We start from the raw sequence: 13,604 nt of genomic DNA on the forward strand, positions 1-13,604 counted from the left end.
CCATATCTCTGGCGTTAAAGTAATTCCAGAAACAAATATCAGGCAAAGCTGTCCTAATCCGTACCGACAACATGACAGCAATGTACTACATACAGAAACAAGGCGGGACACACTCCCTACAGCTCTCTCAACCAGCACAAAGCATATGGAGATAGGCTATTCCCCAGAACATTTTTCTCCTAGCCCAACACGTTCCGGGAGTACAGAACAACATAGCACATCTATTAAGTCGTCAGACGCAACAGATTCACGAGTGGGAACTTCATCCGCAAGTTCTTCAACCATTTTTTCACATGTGGGGGCAACCAGAGATAGAACTAGACATTCTATAGACAGTTTACGGAAGCATGTGAGGAAGATGGAGTACACCCTTTGGAGTCGATACCAGTGGGACCACACACAGAGAACCCCGAAGTCTGTTGGTACCTATCTCAGCCATGTGGTTAAGATGTAATCTCAGAAACTGCCCTACTCCGAGGCAGAGCACCATTCCAGAGCAAGTCAGAGATCAAGCCCGAACTGGCTGAAATTAAAAATCCCCAGGCCACTGCTGCTCTTTGGCTCCGATCAGACCTGATAAAAAGCGTCAGAGTAGAGTCACCATCCACACCATACAATGGCACCTTCTTGGCTGAAGGGCAACAAGCCTGCAGAGCCAAAAATACTGCATGCAGGTTCAGAGCTAATCTCAAAGCCAAAACCCACCCCAGCTCCAACCTCCAAAGCCTCAGAGGCTCCCATCCTCAGGAGATTGGCGGAGGAGATTAATTAACATCACACAGAAGTGTCGCTTTATTAATTCAGAGGCAGAATTTTTCATGGCCTCCTCTGCCAAGGCCAGATTCCTTGCAGCCTCACATCCCAAAGAAGAAGAGGCTGACATTCACAGAGGTACTAGAGAATGAAGCACCTCAGTACCCAATCCTAAAAACACAAGGATCAAGTAACTCCTCTACCTGCTCCACCTAAACCACACCCAAGCAGGGACCATCCACTTCACCTTTGCCCTCACCACGGTCACTCATTGGGACTAGAAAGAGGTGTCCCCTGCCCCCCTCCTATTTTCTCATTACATGGATTCTCTGGCAAACTCGATTAGAACAAAGAAATTAAAGGGGTGGCCATTGGCAGAGAGGAACACTAAATCGACCTATACACAGACAATGTCTTAATAACATTAATCGATCCAGTCTATTCACTCCCACCCCTCCTCGATGAGTTGTCTACATTCGTCCAGGCTGCGTGATTCAAAATCAATCTTCAGATGTCTACCCTCTTGAAGATATCCCTCTCATCTGAGCCAGCAGACAATATATGAGCATAATATCCTCTGGGTTGGGCCAAGAAACATACCTTATACCTAAGAGTTAATATTTATTCTTCTCTGGAAGACACAGCCCATGTAAACTATTTAGACCTGAAGGCTCTGTGGATTTAGTTTAAAAAATGGTATAATGGAGGCCTCTCATAGCTCTTCCATATCACAGCACTGAAAATGTCAGCCCTCCCAGATTCCTATACTTGGCTCAGTCCATCCCCGTGCGGCCATCGAATGGGGCCCTAAAAGAAATCCAAAGCACAATAAATAACTTTATATGGGGAGGCAAGTAAGCTAGACTCCCCAAGAGAACGATGTATACCTCCCACATCTGGAGGTTGCCTGGAGTTACCACACATAAACTATTATCACGCAGCCCAACACCTATACATGGTAGAATAGAGGAAGGTAGCCACGGAGAAAGCCTGGTGTTTTGAGGATCAAACCATTGTGGGCGAACTCATTTAGAAGATCCTCATGGTGTCTATATTCCTCCTTTGTTAAACGCACTACATAACTCTCTTGAGATACGATCATGATTAGGAAGGGACTCTGCTTATTCTTCCCCCCTCCCTCCTATCATAGGAAACCCTGACTTCACCTCTGGCATGAACTGCAGCCAGTTTTTAGAATGGCAGGAGGAATTGTAAGAGTTGGCGATTTATATGACCTTCGAGGCATGCCTACGAGTCAGGTGGGAATATGGCTGCCCTAGAGTTGGGAGATGTGAAACCTGGGGCTTCCAGACACATGCCCACTTTTGAGAAGTGGATCTTTCTCAAGACTGATGACAGAAGGCTAATCGTTTTACTTTACAAAGCCCTTAACACTGAACCCATTAAAATGCTGACAGCGGGCCAGGTAAGGTAGGAGACTAAAATTGGGTGGATGTCCACTCACAAAGAGTGGACAGAAATATTAACTGGGTAACAATTGAGTGCCTCTAGAACTTCTACAAGGTAGACGCTTAAAAAATCAAAATCATGACCTATTGGTATTACTCACCCAGCAGGGTACACAATGGGAAGTGGCAAATGTGACCTTTTTTAGAGGAACAGTGGTAGTTCTGGGTCACTTCTTCATTTGCTGTGGCACTGTCTCAAACTCCAGGGAAATTGGAAGGAAACCCTAGACAAGATTGATTGTATGCAAGGGATCAAAATCCCACTATATTAGGGTGGCAGATTATCTCTCCTATCCTCTGAAATCTCACAGAGGCTGCCAGACTTCCTTCCTCCTAAGCACAGTTAAACACGCTACACAGGGCATTTGTGTTAAGGGGAATACGCCTACCTACAGAACCTGGCTATTCTTGGTCTGGGACATTTTGAGGATGGAGATGATCGCTCTAGGCCTGGCAGTTAGAGGTGACCACTTTAAATTGCTCTGAAAAGCTTGCTTAAGCAACAAGTCTTAAATATTACCCCAGCATCACATATAAACACTGTTTGTCAGGAGTAGAGTAGGCCTCTATTTCAGTTTAGCCATGGGGCTTTCACTGGTTTCATCGTATTCAGCTGCACCTGTTTTCGGGGGGATCTCCCCAGGATGGTGTGTGGGGCGGGGACATTGATTTGGTTCCTTTATTAATACCTTACTGCCCTTATCAAAGATTGAGCGATGTAATGGGAATGCCTTTCTATGCTCATTACTGTTTATGGCATTGCTCTTTGTCTTTCGAAAGGGCCCGCCAGCCTTGGACTGTAGGCAGGTGTACGTGTATCAAAAATTTGGAATAAACAAAGTAATCCTAAATTGATATTGATGGGAATGGCGCCCACAAACTGTATAACAAGCAGTAGAGTCCCATGGTGGCAATTAATTTTGACTTTACACTGATATTTTGAGACACATCGGGGAGCACAAAATGTGATGTCTTGCTGGTCAAAAGTTTCTTCCTTCCTGATGAAGGCATTAAATTGAAGACTACCGAAACTGTGCCCATAGTCGATGTTGCAGAAAAGTGTCTAGAAAAAAAGAATTAAAAAAGTAGACCAGCTTGACGGTTGAGTTGTAAACCTCAGTGGTTATATTTAGGCATTCCCTTTACCAAGGACACTTATAAATGTATATGAATGATAGGATATTTTGACACTGTTTCAAAATGTGTTTATTAGAATGTGTTACTTTGATTAATTTGTAACTTGGGATACTTGACGATTTCAAAGAAAGTTATATACACAAATTTTGTAATAGAGTACAGGCTGGTTCTTTTACATAAGATTGAGCGTAGTTCAGTACTATAATATGTACCCTGTAAGCTGGTAAGTACTGTACACGTTCTTTAATACTCAACATGTTTTATTTAGCTAACTACAATGCACAGTGCATACTTCTCTTACCTTTCACCCAATCTGCAAAAAACAACCTAATGGTGGAGTTCATGCTCAAGCGCATTGTGGACTAAGTGACTTCAAGATTCTTCAAAGAACAAGCACTGGCAAAGCCAATTGGTCTTGCCTATGCGATAACTATTGGCTGTGTCTGTTTTTTTTTTTACGCAGGTGTACCGCATAGCGGTTGCTGTGCAACGTGGCCGAAAAGGAAAAAGCATTATGGCGCAGTCAACACTTTTCTTGTTTTCTTTATTTATTTATTTTTTACTTTCAACCATGCTGCCCAGCAGCCGTTACTATGTACAACATAGCTGACAAAAATTGCCAGTGTCAATCGATTTTGCATAGGCGAGACCTATTGGCTTTGCCAGTGTTTGTTTCATATCTATTCCTAATGGTAATCATTCGTAGTCGTCAATACAGGCGCCATTTGTGTATTTGAAACGCTTGTAAAATTGTGAAAATGTTTTGAGCATGTGATGTCTGTTTAGAGAATGTTTGCTTTTCCACCTTTTGAACTGTTTGTTCTGAATGAAATTAAGATTCATGCTGAATATTAGTGGCTTGTATTCAGGCCGCATCACATGCACTATCTGAAAGAACACGTTAGTTAGATTCCTTACCTTAGAATATCCCCAGGTGTCAGGCTGGATCCGTAAAGATTTTTTGGCAGCAATACCCTTGCGCGTCGCCAGCCGTCGTCTGCGGCTCCGCGTCCGTCGTCGGCGTCGTGATCGCCGGGATGACGTCGTCGGAGTACTTAGACGCCGCCCTCGCGCGCTGACATCAGTTCTTCTTTTTTCCGCGCCAGTAAGCGCAGATCAGGGTAGAGCATACCCTTTAGTCACTTTTTGACTAAACTTTTTGGACTTTTTTGGTTCTTCTTTCGAGTCGACCTCGACTCCTGGTGCCGGTAGGGATGCCCGGTTTCAAGCCGTGCGACGCCTGTAACCGACTGATGCCGGTTACAGATCACCACCGTCGGAGTCTCTACTGCCTCGGGGCCGACCATGAGGCCCAGTCGTGCCCCGACTGCCAGGCCTTGACCTCGAAGGCTAGGCGGGAGCGGTCCCGCAAGCTCCTCGAGCTCCGGCAGTCGGGTTCGAAGTTCTCGCATTCAGGTAAGTTGAGGCACAGTAAGAAGAAGTCAAAGAGGCGACATCGCTCTTCTGACTCCCCTCGCCGGTCGCGCGACTCGGCTGATGGTTCGGGTGGAACCACCCGCGCGGCTCCATCGAAGCCGCAAGAGTCTCATCCGGCCCCATATCCTCCGGTCCCTGGGCCTAACGTGACTCCGGACGAGGTTCGAGACTTCCTCGTGGCCATGAGGAGTCTCGCTCCGCCGTCGTGATCTGTCGGCACGCCTTCGGGCCCCACGGGTCCGCTTGGGAGGCCTAGCGAGCCGGCGGCTTCGGCGCCGTCGTCGACTTAGGTCCTGACGCCACAGGTCCCCGTGGGATCCACGCCTGGATCCCGGTTGACCTTACGACCCCTCCGCCGGCGCCGACCCCTATGGTGCCGCTACCGGCGCAGTCTTTGGACGACGTCGTCCCCAGTTTTAGCCCTGGTCCGGCGCCGATGGATCAGCATTTCATCTACCGCCCGGTTCCGTCCTTTCTACCTGTCTACCAGGAGACGGATGACGGGGTCGACTGGGAGGGGTCTGAGGACCCTCTGGCACAGCAGTGCCAGTTAAGTCAGGACTGGGCAGACGAGCTGGGGGATGCCAGTGGTCTCGACAGTTCGCCTGACACTGACGTCCTCTCTCCTCCCTCCGTGGCTACGGATGAGGGTGCAACCTTTTCTATGGTGCTGCGCAGGGCTGCCGAAGCCCTTCACCTGGAGCTTCCCGCAGCGGCCGTGAGTACTAACCTCCTCACAGAGGTGCTTCAACCGCCAGTAAGCTCTATGGAGCCTCTACTGCAGTTCAATGAGGCACTCACTGACGTTCTGACGGGCACCTGGTCCAAGCCCTCCACAGTCACTCCTGTGGACCGGAATGTGGCACGGCGCCACCGCCCTGCTCCGGGCGACCCCAGCTTTCTGTCAGTGCACCCCACCCCTGAGAGTCTGGTTATCCAGGCCTCTACGTCCCAGACTGCCTAACCGTCCGCTCCTCCGGATCGGGATTCCAAAAGTTTGGAACAGAAACTGTTTTCCTCCCTCAGTTTGGGGTTGCGGTCCATTAATACCGCGTGCCTTTTTGACCGTTATATCCACTCCTTGTGGGATACGGTGGGGGACGTGCTGCCCCAGAGTCCGGAGGAGGCCTGGACATAGCTCGCCCGGGCTCTTGCTGAGAGGCGGGATGCAGCACGGTACTCCATTCGATGTGGGCTTGACACCACGGACTCGCTAGGTAGGGTGATTGCGACAACTGTGGCGATTCATCGCCACACCTGGCTGAGATCCACAAATTTCTCTAGGGGTTGTCCAGAGCACTCTCATGGACATGCCCTTCGATGGCCGTTGCCTTTTTGGCGACAAGGCGGATAGTGCGCTGGAGCGATTTAAGGACTCCAGGGCTACGGCCAAGTCCTTGGGCCCCTCGGCCCCGTGCCCGCAAACTTCTGCTTTTCGCCCCTTTCGTGGCCAAGTAAGGCACGCCCCGCACGTCCGTCTAGCCACAGACTGCAGAACCAGCCTCAACGCGGACGTGGATTCCGCCGAGGCTGAGCAGGGGGACAGAGAGCCGGTTAGCCTACATCTGCTCCCGCAGCATCTGCCTCAAAGCCTTCCTAGTCCGACCTTTCAGGCCCATTCCACGCCAGTGGGAGGCAGAGTTCGCCATCACCTGCTCCACTGGCGTACCATCACGTCGGACAGGTGGGTGCTGCAAATCGTCCGAAGAGGCTACTCCCTCCCCTTCGAGGCGACCCCTCCAGCCATTAAACATTTCCCCCCGGCATTTGAACATGACGAATACCCTTGAACGGATTCCTGTCTTTTCGTTCCGCTACTACTTTGATCAGCGTTCGGGAAAAGTATCGACTCGCTAACGGTAAGACCTTGACAACGCTACGATAGCTAACCTCTATTTTGAACATAATAGAGACAGCGCTAAGATCACAACTGATTGAAGTTTTCATTTTTCAGAAAGCGAAACCCATTTAATCCTGAATTCCGATTTATACCCAAGATCAAGGTACACATTTTATTTTACCACCGATTTCAGTTCGTTTGACACATCACCTATTAGATCAATCTCTACGTTATACCTTTAGTCAAGTCACTTTTTTGGTGTGGTTCTCCCAGGTTACACTCTTTCTATCTAGTGACCACACAAGATCATGAAGTATAAATTAAACCATGAATGTACAATTTTAATTATACGTGCAATATGACGCTCTAGCATCATTGTAATTTTTATGTGGTTTATGTCATAGAGATAGATCCCCTGAAGAAGAGCCGGTTAGGCTCGAAATGCATTGGGCAACCAGTTATTTGTATTGAGTTATATGATCCTTAATCAAAATCAACACAATGAACATTTTGGACATCCAATGAATAAAATTGAGATGAATCAACGACAAAATGCTGTTTAACTTTTTTTCTGAACTTTATAAAACTCTCAAGTACATAAGTTGAGAATTACTAAAATATCTGATATCAAAACGCAACAGTGCGTGGAGGATGGGTCCCATAGACCCTGAAATTGACCCCTCCAGCCATGCCACCGCAGTACCACCGCATGTCGGGGATCACTTGCAACTTCTGCAGGAGGAAGTTACGGTCCTCTTGGCCAAGGGGGCCATTGTGCGCGTTCCTGGCCCAGAAGTAGGTCGGGGTTGTTACTCCCACTACTTTCTGGTTCCCAAGAAGGGCAAAGGGGGCCTACGCCCTTTCTTGGACCTCAGGAGCGTCAACGCCTTCCTCCGGAAGGAGAAGTTCAAGATGCTCACCTTAGCTCAGGTTCTGGCTGCCCTAGACCCTGGAGACTAGATGGTAGCGTTGGACTTGCAGGACGCTTATTTCCACATCCCGGTCCTGCCGGCCCACCGGCGTTACCTGCGGTTCACGGTAGGCCATGAGCACTTTCAGTTTACCGTGCTCCCCTTCGGCCTCACCAGTGCCCCTCGGGTGTTCACGAAAGTGATGGCGGTGGTCGCAGCTCATCTGCGCAGATTAGGGGTTCCAGTCTTCCCCTATCTCGATGACTGGTTGTTGAAGGCGTGCTCGCCCTGGGCAGTCGTCTCCCACCTCCAGACTGCGGCCGACCTCCTGCATTTGCTGGGGTTCTCCATCAATGTGCCAAAGTCGCATCTGAGTCCCTCCCAGAAGCTTCTTTTCATTGGAGCGGTTCTGGACTCGGCGCTGTTTCGGGTTTATCCTCCAGAACAGCGGGTTCGGGATATTCAGGCTCTGATTCCGATCTTTCAGCCTTTATCCCGAGTTTCGGTCAGGATGGTCCTGTGGCTGCTGGGTCTAATGGCCTCCTGCATCCTGCTGGTACATCACGCCAGGTGGCGGATGCGGGCTCTGTAGTGGGACCTGAAGTTCCAGTGGGCTCAACATCGGGGCAACCTGTCCGACCACGTCCTGATCTCGGAGGGCACTGCAAGACAGTTGCAGTGGTGGCTCATTGACCGCAATTGGGTCAGTGGCAGATCCCTCTCCCTACGCCAACTGGAGCACGTAGTGGTGATGGATGCGTCCCTCCTGGGATGGGGGGGGCCACATGGGAGAGGCGGAGATCAGAGGCCTCTGGTCTCCGGCGGAGTCCCGGCTCCATATCAACCTATTGGAGCTGCCGGCGATCCGGCTTGCACTAATGGCATTCCTTCCCTCTGTACGGGGAAGTGTAGTGCAGGTGTTCATGGACAACACCACCGCCATGTGGTAATGCAACAAACAGGGCGGGGTGGGGTCGTGGACCCTTTGTCAGGGGGCTCTGTGCCTCTGGACATGGCTGGAACATCAGGGCAACACCCTGGTGGTTAAACACCTGGCAGGCTCTCGAAACCAGGGCTGACAAGCTCAGCCGCCGGTGCATGATGGATCACGAATGGCGTCTGAACTCGGATGTGGGGCAAGGCCTCTTTCGACAGTGGGGAGAGCCTTGGTTGTATCTATTCGCCACCAAAGAGAACGCGCAATGTTATCAGTTCTGCGCGTTGGCATTTCCAAGGCGGCACTCGCTCGGAGATGCTTTTCATCGCGAGTGGAGTTGCGGTCTGTTGTACACCTTTCCGCCTATACCACTTCTGCCCAGAGTGCTGAAGAAGATCAGACGCGACCGGGCCCAAGTCATCCTTGCGGCTCCGGATTGGGCACGAAGATACTGGTATCCCGAGCTACTCAGTCTGTCAATCGATCCCCCGATTCGACTGCCTCTTAAGGAGGACCTTCTGACGCAGCAGCAGGGGACGGTCCTCCACCCGAACCTGTCCAGCCTCCACCTCCATGCGTGGAGATTGAGCAGCGACAGTTGATGCCATTTAACTTGCCTCCTGAAGTCTGTGATGTCATTCTGGCAGCCAGGCGTCCCTCCACTAAAACGGTATACTCCTGCAGGTGGAACAAATTTGTGGCATGGTGCACAGCAAAGGCTGTGGATCCCCTTTCCGCCCATCTTTCCGAAGTTCTGCTCTTTCTTCTTCCCTTGGCCCAGCAGGGCTCTGCTCTGGGCCCCCTAAAGGGATATCTTTCAGCTGTTTCTGCCTTCTGACGGCTTCCTGATCAGCCTTCTCTTTTCAAGTCCCTTGTTGTTGCTAGATTCTTTAAAGGTATTACTCACATGTTTCCTCCTGTCCTTTTCGTAATGCCTCAGTGGGGCTTGAACCTGGTGTTAACCTATCTGATGTGCGCTCCTTTTGAGCCACTTCATAATTGTCCTCTTTGTCTTCTGACTCTTAATACTGCTTTCCTGGTTGCCATCACCTCTGCCAGAAGAGTGAGTGAGCTCCAGGCTCTTTCTCCTAAACCTCCTTTCCTCTCTGTCCATCCGGACAAGGTTGTTCTCAGGACTCGTCCTTCCTTTCTCCCTAAGGTGGTTACTGCCTTTCACATCGGCCAGTCTGTTACATTGCCCACCTTTTTTCTACCTCTGCCTCTGCATCCCTCGAAAGAGGAAGAGCTGCTCCACCGTCTGGACCCAAAACGTGCGCTCTTCTTCTATCTGGACCGCACAAAACAGTTCCGGGTGGATGACCAACTCTTCGTTGGCTACGTGGGCGCTAAGAAGGGGCGGGCGGTGCACAAGCGAACCATCTCTCGGTGAGTCGTTTTGTGCATCAAGACCTGTTATTCCTTGGCTAAGAAGGAACCTCCTGTGGGGCTGAGGGCCGATTCCACTCGGGCCACAGCAGCTACTACTGCCCTGGGACGGGGAGTCCCTCTGCAGGACATTTGTCAGGCAACAACGTGGGCCTCGCTGCACACTTTTGTCAAGCATTACTGCCTAGACAGCCACGTCCGGAGAGACTGCTTCTTTGGCCGTTCCGTTCTCCAGGACTTCCTGGTGTGATCTTGGTTTGCAGACCCACCACTGGGGTTGGTATTGCTGGGGTATCTATTCTAAGGTAAGGAATCTAACGTGTTTCTTTCAGATGAACAAGTTATTTCCCTTCGGTAACTGTAAGAAACATTAGTTAGTTAGATTCCTTACCGCCCCACCCCTCCTCCCCGTTCTACAAACTGATATCTAGGGTAAAGGTCATCCCTTTCAGGGCCCTAGATTCATGGCACCAGTGTCGGTTTCTTGCATGGCTCTGCGTTCCTGGCGCGGAAAGCTATGTACAAGAACTGACGTCCGCGTGCGAGGGCGGCGTCTAAGTACTCCGACGACGTCATCCCGGCGACACCGACGACGGGCGCGGAGCCGCAGACGACGCCTAGCGGCGTGCAAGGGTATTGCTGACGAAAATTCTTTCCGGATCCAGCCTGACGCCTGGGGATAGTCTAAGGTAAGGAATCTAACTAACTAATGTTTCTTACAGATATATCGTTACCGAAGGTAAGTAACTTGTTTGTCTGGTGCACACAAAGCTTTTTTATTTTGTTTTTGGAGTTTATCAATTGAACCTGGGTTTGGCAGTATTATTGCTGACTGCAATTATCTGTTCTTTATGCATTTTTAATGAGCATGCATAGTCGGGAGACTAATTTACTGAACTCACACTGGCTTTTAAAACACTGCTCTTTACATGCAGACCACGTCAATAGGAAACGGAAGCAGGAGGTTTATGTCGAACGTACCCGCCGAGTAGCAAGAAGGAAAGGGTGTATCTGGTGATGGCTGTCCTGTTTAAAAACAAACATTGGCAAAAACCAAATAGCTCTCAGGTATGCAAGCAGTGGCGGCTCTGCCACTAAGGAGGAGGTGCATCGCCTCACCGCTGTGCAGCAGTAAAATAAAGGAAAAATAAAATGATAATAATTTGAGGTTATTCTCATTTTATTATGTCCAGCTGAGGCAGCTTTGCAGGGCGGTGCGGGCTGCTCTGATGACAGGAGCAGGAGGAGTGGTGAGCACACTTTGTAAGTGCGCATGAATGTTAGGCCAGCAGTCTCCACTTAGGCTGCATTACAGCCTGGGTGGAGAACATGCCCAGACTCCCATTCCCTGGCTTTGCGCCGAACCGCTGTGTTCAGACCAATCACAATGCTGCATTGCCTGGACATGCTTCCTGTAATGTTCCGCCGGTGTGGAGGGACCAGGCGGTAAGGTAAGTTTTTACGTATTTTGTTTCTTATTTTCAGTACCCTTAAACCCCCTCACCCCCCACCCCACCCCGACATTGAGCGTTGATACAACTTTGATATTGTTTTGAGACAACACGATGCAGTGGGCGTCCAAACCATGGCTCAACACACATCACCATGTGTAGCTGTGCACCATCGGCAGTGTGCGCTGCACATCTACAAATGAAAAAAGAACTATTGATGGACAGAATGCAGAACAATGTCATACATTCACTCCAGTACAGAGATCTGGGCCTAAATCCATCGTTTTTTTGCTCACCATGCTATTCCAGTTTGGACCCAGCCATATGCAAATCAGTCTTAACCCTGTGCTCAATGGGAACAGTCCAGCCCGAACTGCCAGGACAGGTCCTCCCTGGACTGGAAACAAGCATCCTAGGATCGGTTTCAGGGTTTCACCCCTCTTCAGCCAGGATAGCTTGATTCCAGTGGAATGGAGAGCACGGGACTCACATCTGAGCATACCCGTCCCACTCGGGGTGACAAATACAAAAAGAACTATTGATGGACAGAATGCAGAACAATGTCATACATTCACCCCAGTACAGAGATCTGGGCCTAAATACATTGTGTTTTTTGCTCACCATGCCATTCCAGTTTGGACCCAGCCATATGCAAATCAGTCTTAACCCTGTGCCCAATGGGAACAGTCCAGCCCGAACTGCTAGGCCAGGTCCTTCCTGGGCTGGAAACAAGCATCCTAGGACCGGTATCTGGGTTTCACCCCTCTTCAGCCAGGATAGCTTAATTCCAGTGGCATGGAAAGCACAGGACTCGCGTCTGAGCATAGCCGTCCCACTCAGGGTGACAAATGAAAAAAGAACTATTGAAGGACATCAATTGTGTTCTTTTGCTTTCTCGCCCTAAGTGTGCCAGGTATGCCCAGACGTGGGTCCTGGGCTCACTGTGCCACTGGAATCAAGCTATCCTGGCTGAAGAGGGGTGAAACCGCAAAACCGGTCCTAGGATGCTTGTCTCCGGTCCTGGGAGGACCTGGCTTGGCAGTTCAGTCTGGACTGTTCCCATGAGGCACAGGGTCAAGGCTGATTTGCATATGGCCAGGTCTAAACTGGGGTGGCATGGTGAGCAAAAGAGTGATTGATGGATTTAACCCAGATCTCTTGACTGGAGGTGAATGTTTTGATTTGTTCTGCATTCCGTCCATCAATTGTGTGTCTTTTGCACATCTACAAAGCACCACTACATGGAGGGCATGCAGTAACTACCACACATGATGCAGCACATCAGTATGTCTAGGTCCACAACATGAAATGCCACCCACACGCATTGCTCAGCTCTCAGACATGGAGGCATATCAGTGCACAGCACACAACTTGCTTACACTGTGAGGCATCGCTTTGGCATAACCCCAGATGCACAACACAGTCCAGGATGACATGCATGTGGATGCCAGTGCTTGCCATTGCAAACACAGGGACATGGGGGGTGGGGCAAAAAAATAAAGTAAGCAAATGCCATTGGACGACAGCGCCTGACATTTGAATCTGTCTTCGGATACCCTGCAAATGTGACGAGATAAGAACAAGATTTACAGGTCTGTTTATTACAGAAAACAAGTTTGTGGAAAAATACTGCAAACACAACTTTCTCATGGGGAGGGACGAACTGGAGCAGGGGAGCGTAAGCCAGCAAATTGAAAGCCAGAAAACGGGAGTCACAAATCACAAAGCCAATGGCACACGGCAGGCAGAATGCATTCCCTGCTCAACTTTCTGAAATTCCCCAAGATGTCTTTCTCATATCACACTGCTGCGCTGTCTGGTAGGCTGCAGCCTAAATACCTGTAATACCTGTGCCAACGCTAGCTGTCTGCTGTATAAAAAGCATGTGAACCTACAGGACTAAACCCTGGAAACAGATGCTTACAGGGTAAGTAGTATTTTACCTTAAGGTGATTTCGGGGAAGGAGGTGTGATGAGGATGAAAAGGCAGGGTTTCTGACAAAAGGTAATTTCTGGGCCCAAACAGGAAAATCACCACTGAAATTCGACTTTAACCTCTCTGTCCTTTACCTCAGTGCGCTGTGAGGGGAAGTTAAGTTGTTGGAGGTCAGTCATGTGATCAGGCAAGCACCAATCAAGTACGAGCAGTGTTGTCTATCTTAAATATGAACTGAGTGGGGTAGGAGGGGAAAAAACCCAAATAAGAAAAAAAGCACAGGCAAACAAGCGCAGACAAACAAACTATTAGCAATCCACCATTACCACCTCATCCATGTTCCTTGT

General features: G+C 49.7%; 1 protein-coding gene across 2 annotated transcripts in view; it reads left to right on the forward strand.

The window, feature by feature from the left end:
* Positions 1–13,604, forward strand: part of SPTBN1 (spectrin beta, non-erythrocytic 1) — a 543,544-nt gene that overhangs the window by 463,343 nt on the left and 66,597 nt on the right. The gene's annotated exons all lie outside the window — the stretch shown is intronic.

This window comes from Triturus cristatus, chromosome 6 (genome assembly GCF_964204655.1).
Source record: "Triturus cristatus chromosome 6, aTriCri1.1, whole genome shotgun sequence".
Taxonomy (NCBI): domain Eukaryota; kingdom Metazoa; phylum Chordata; class Amphibia; order Caudata; family Salamandridae; genus Triturus; species Triturus cristatus.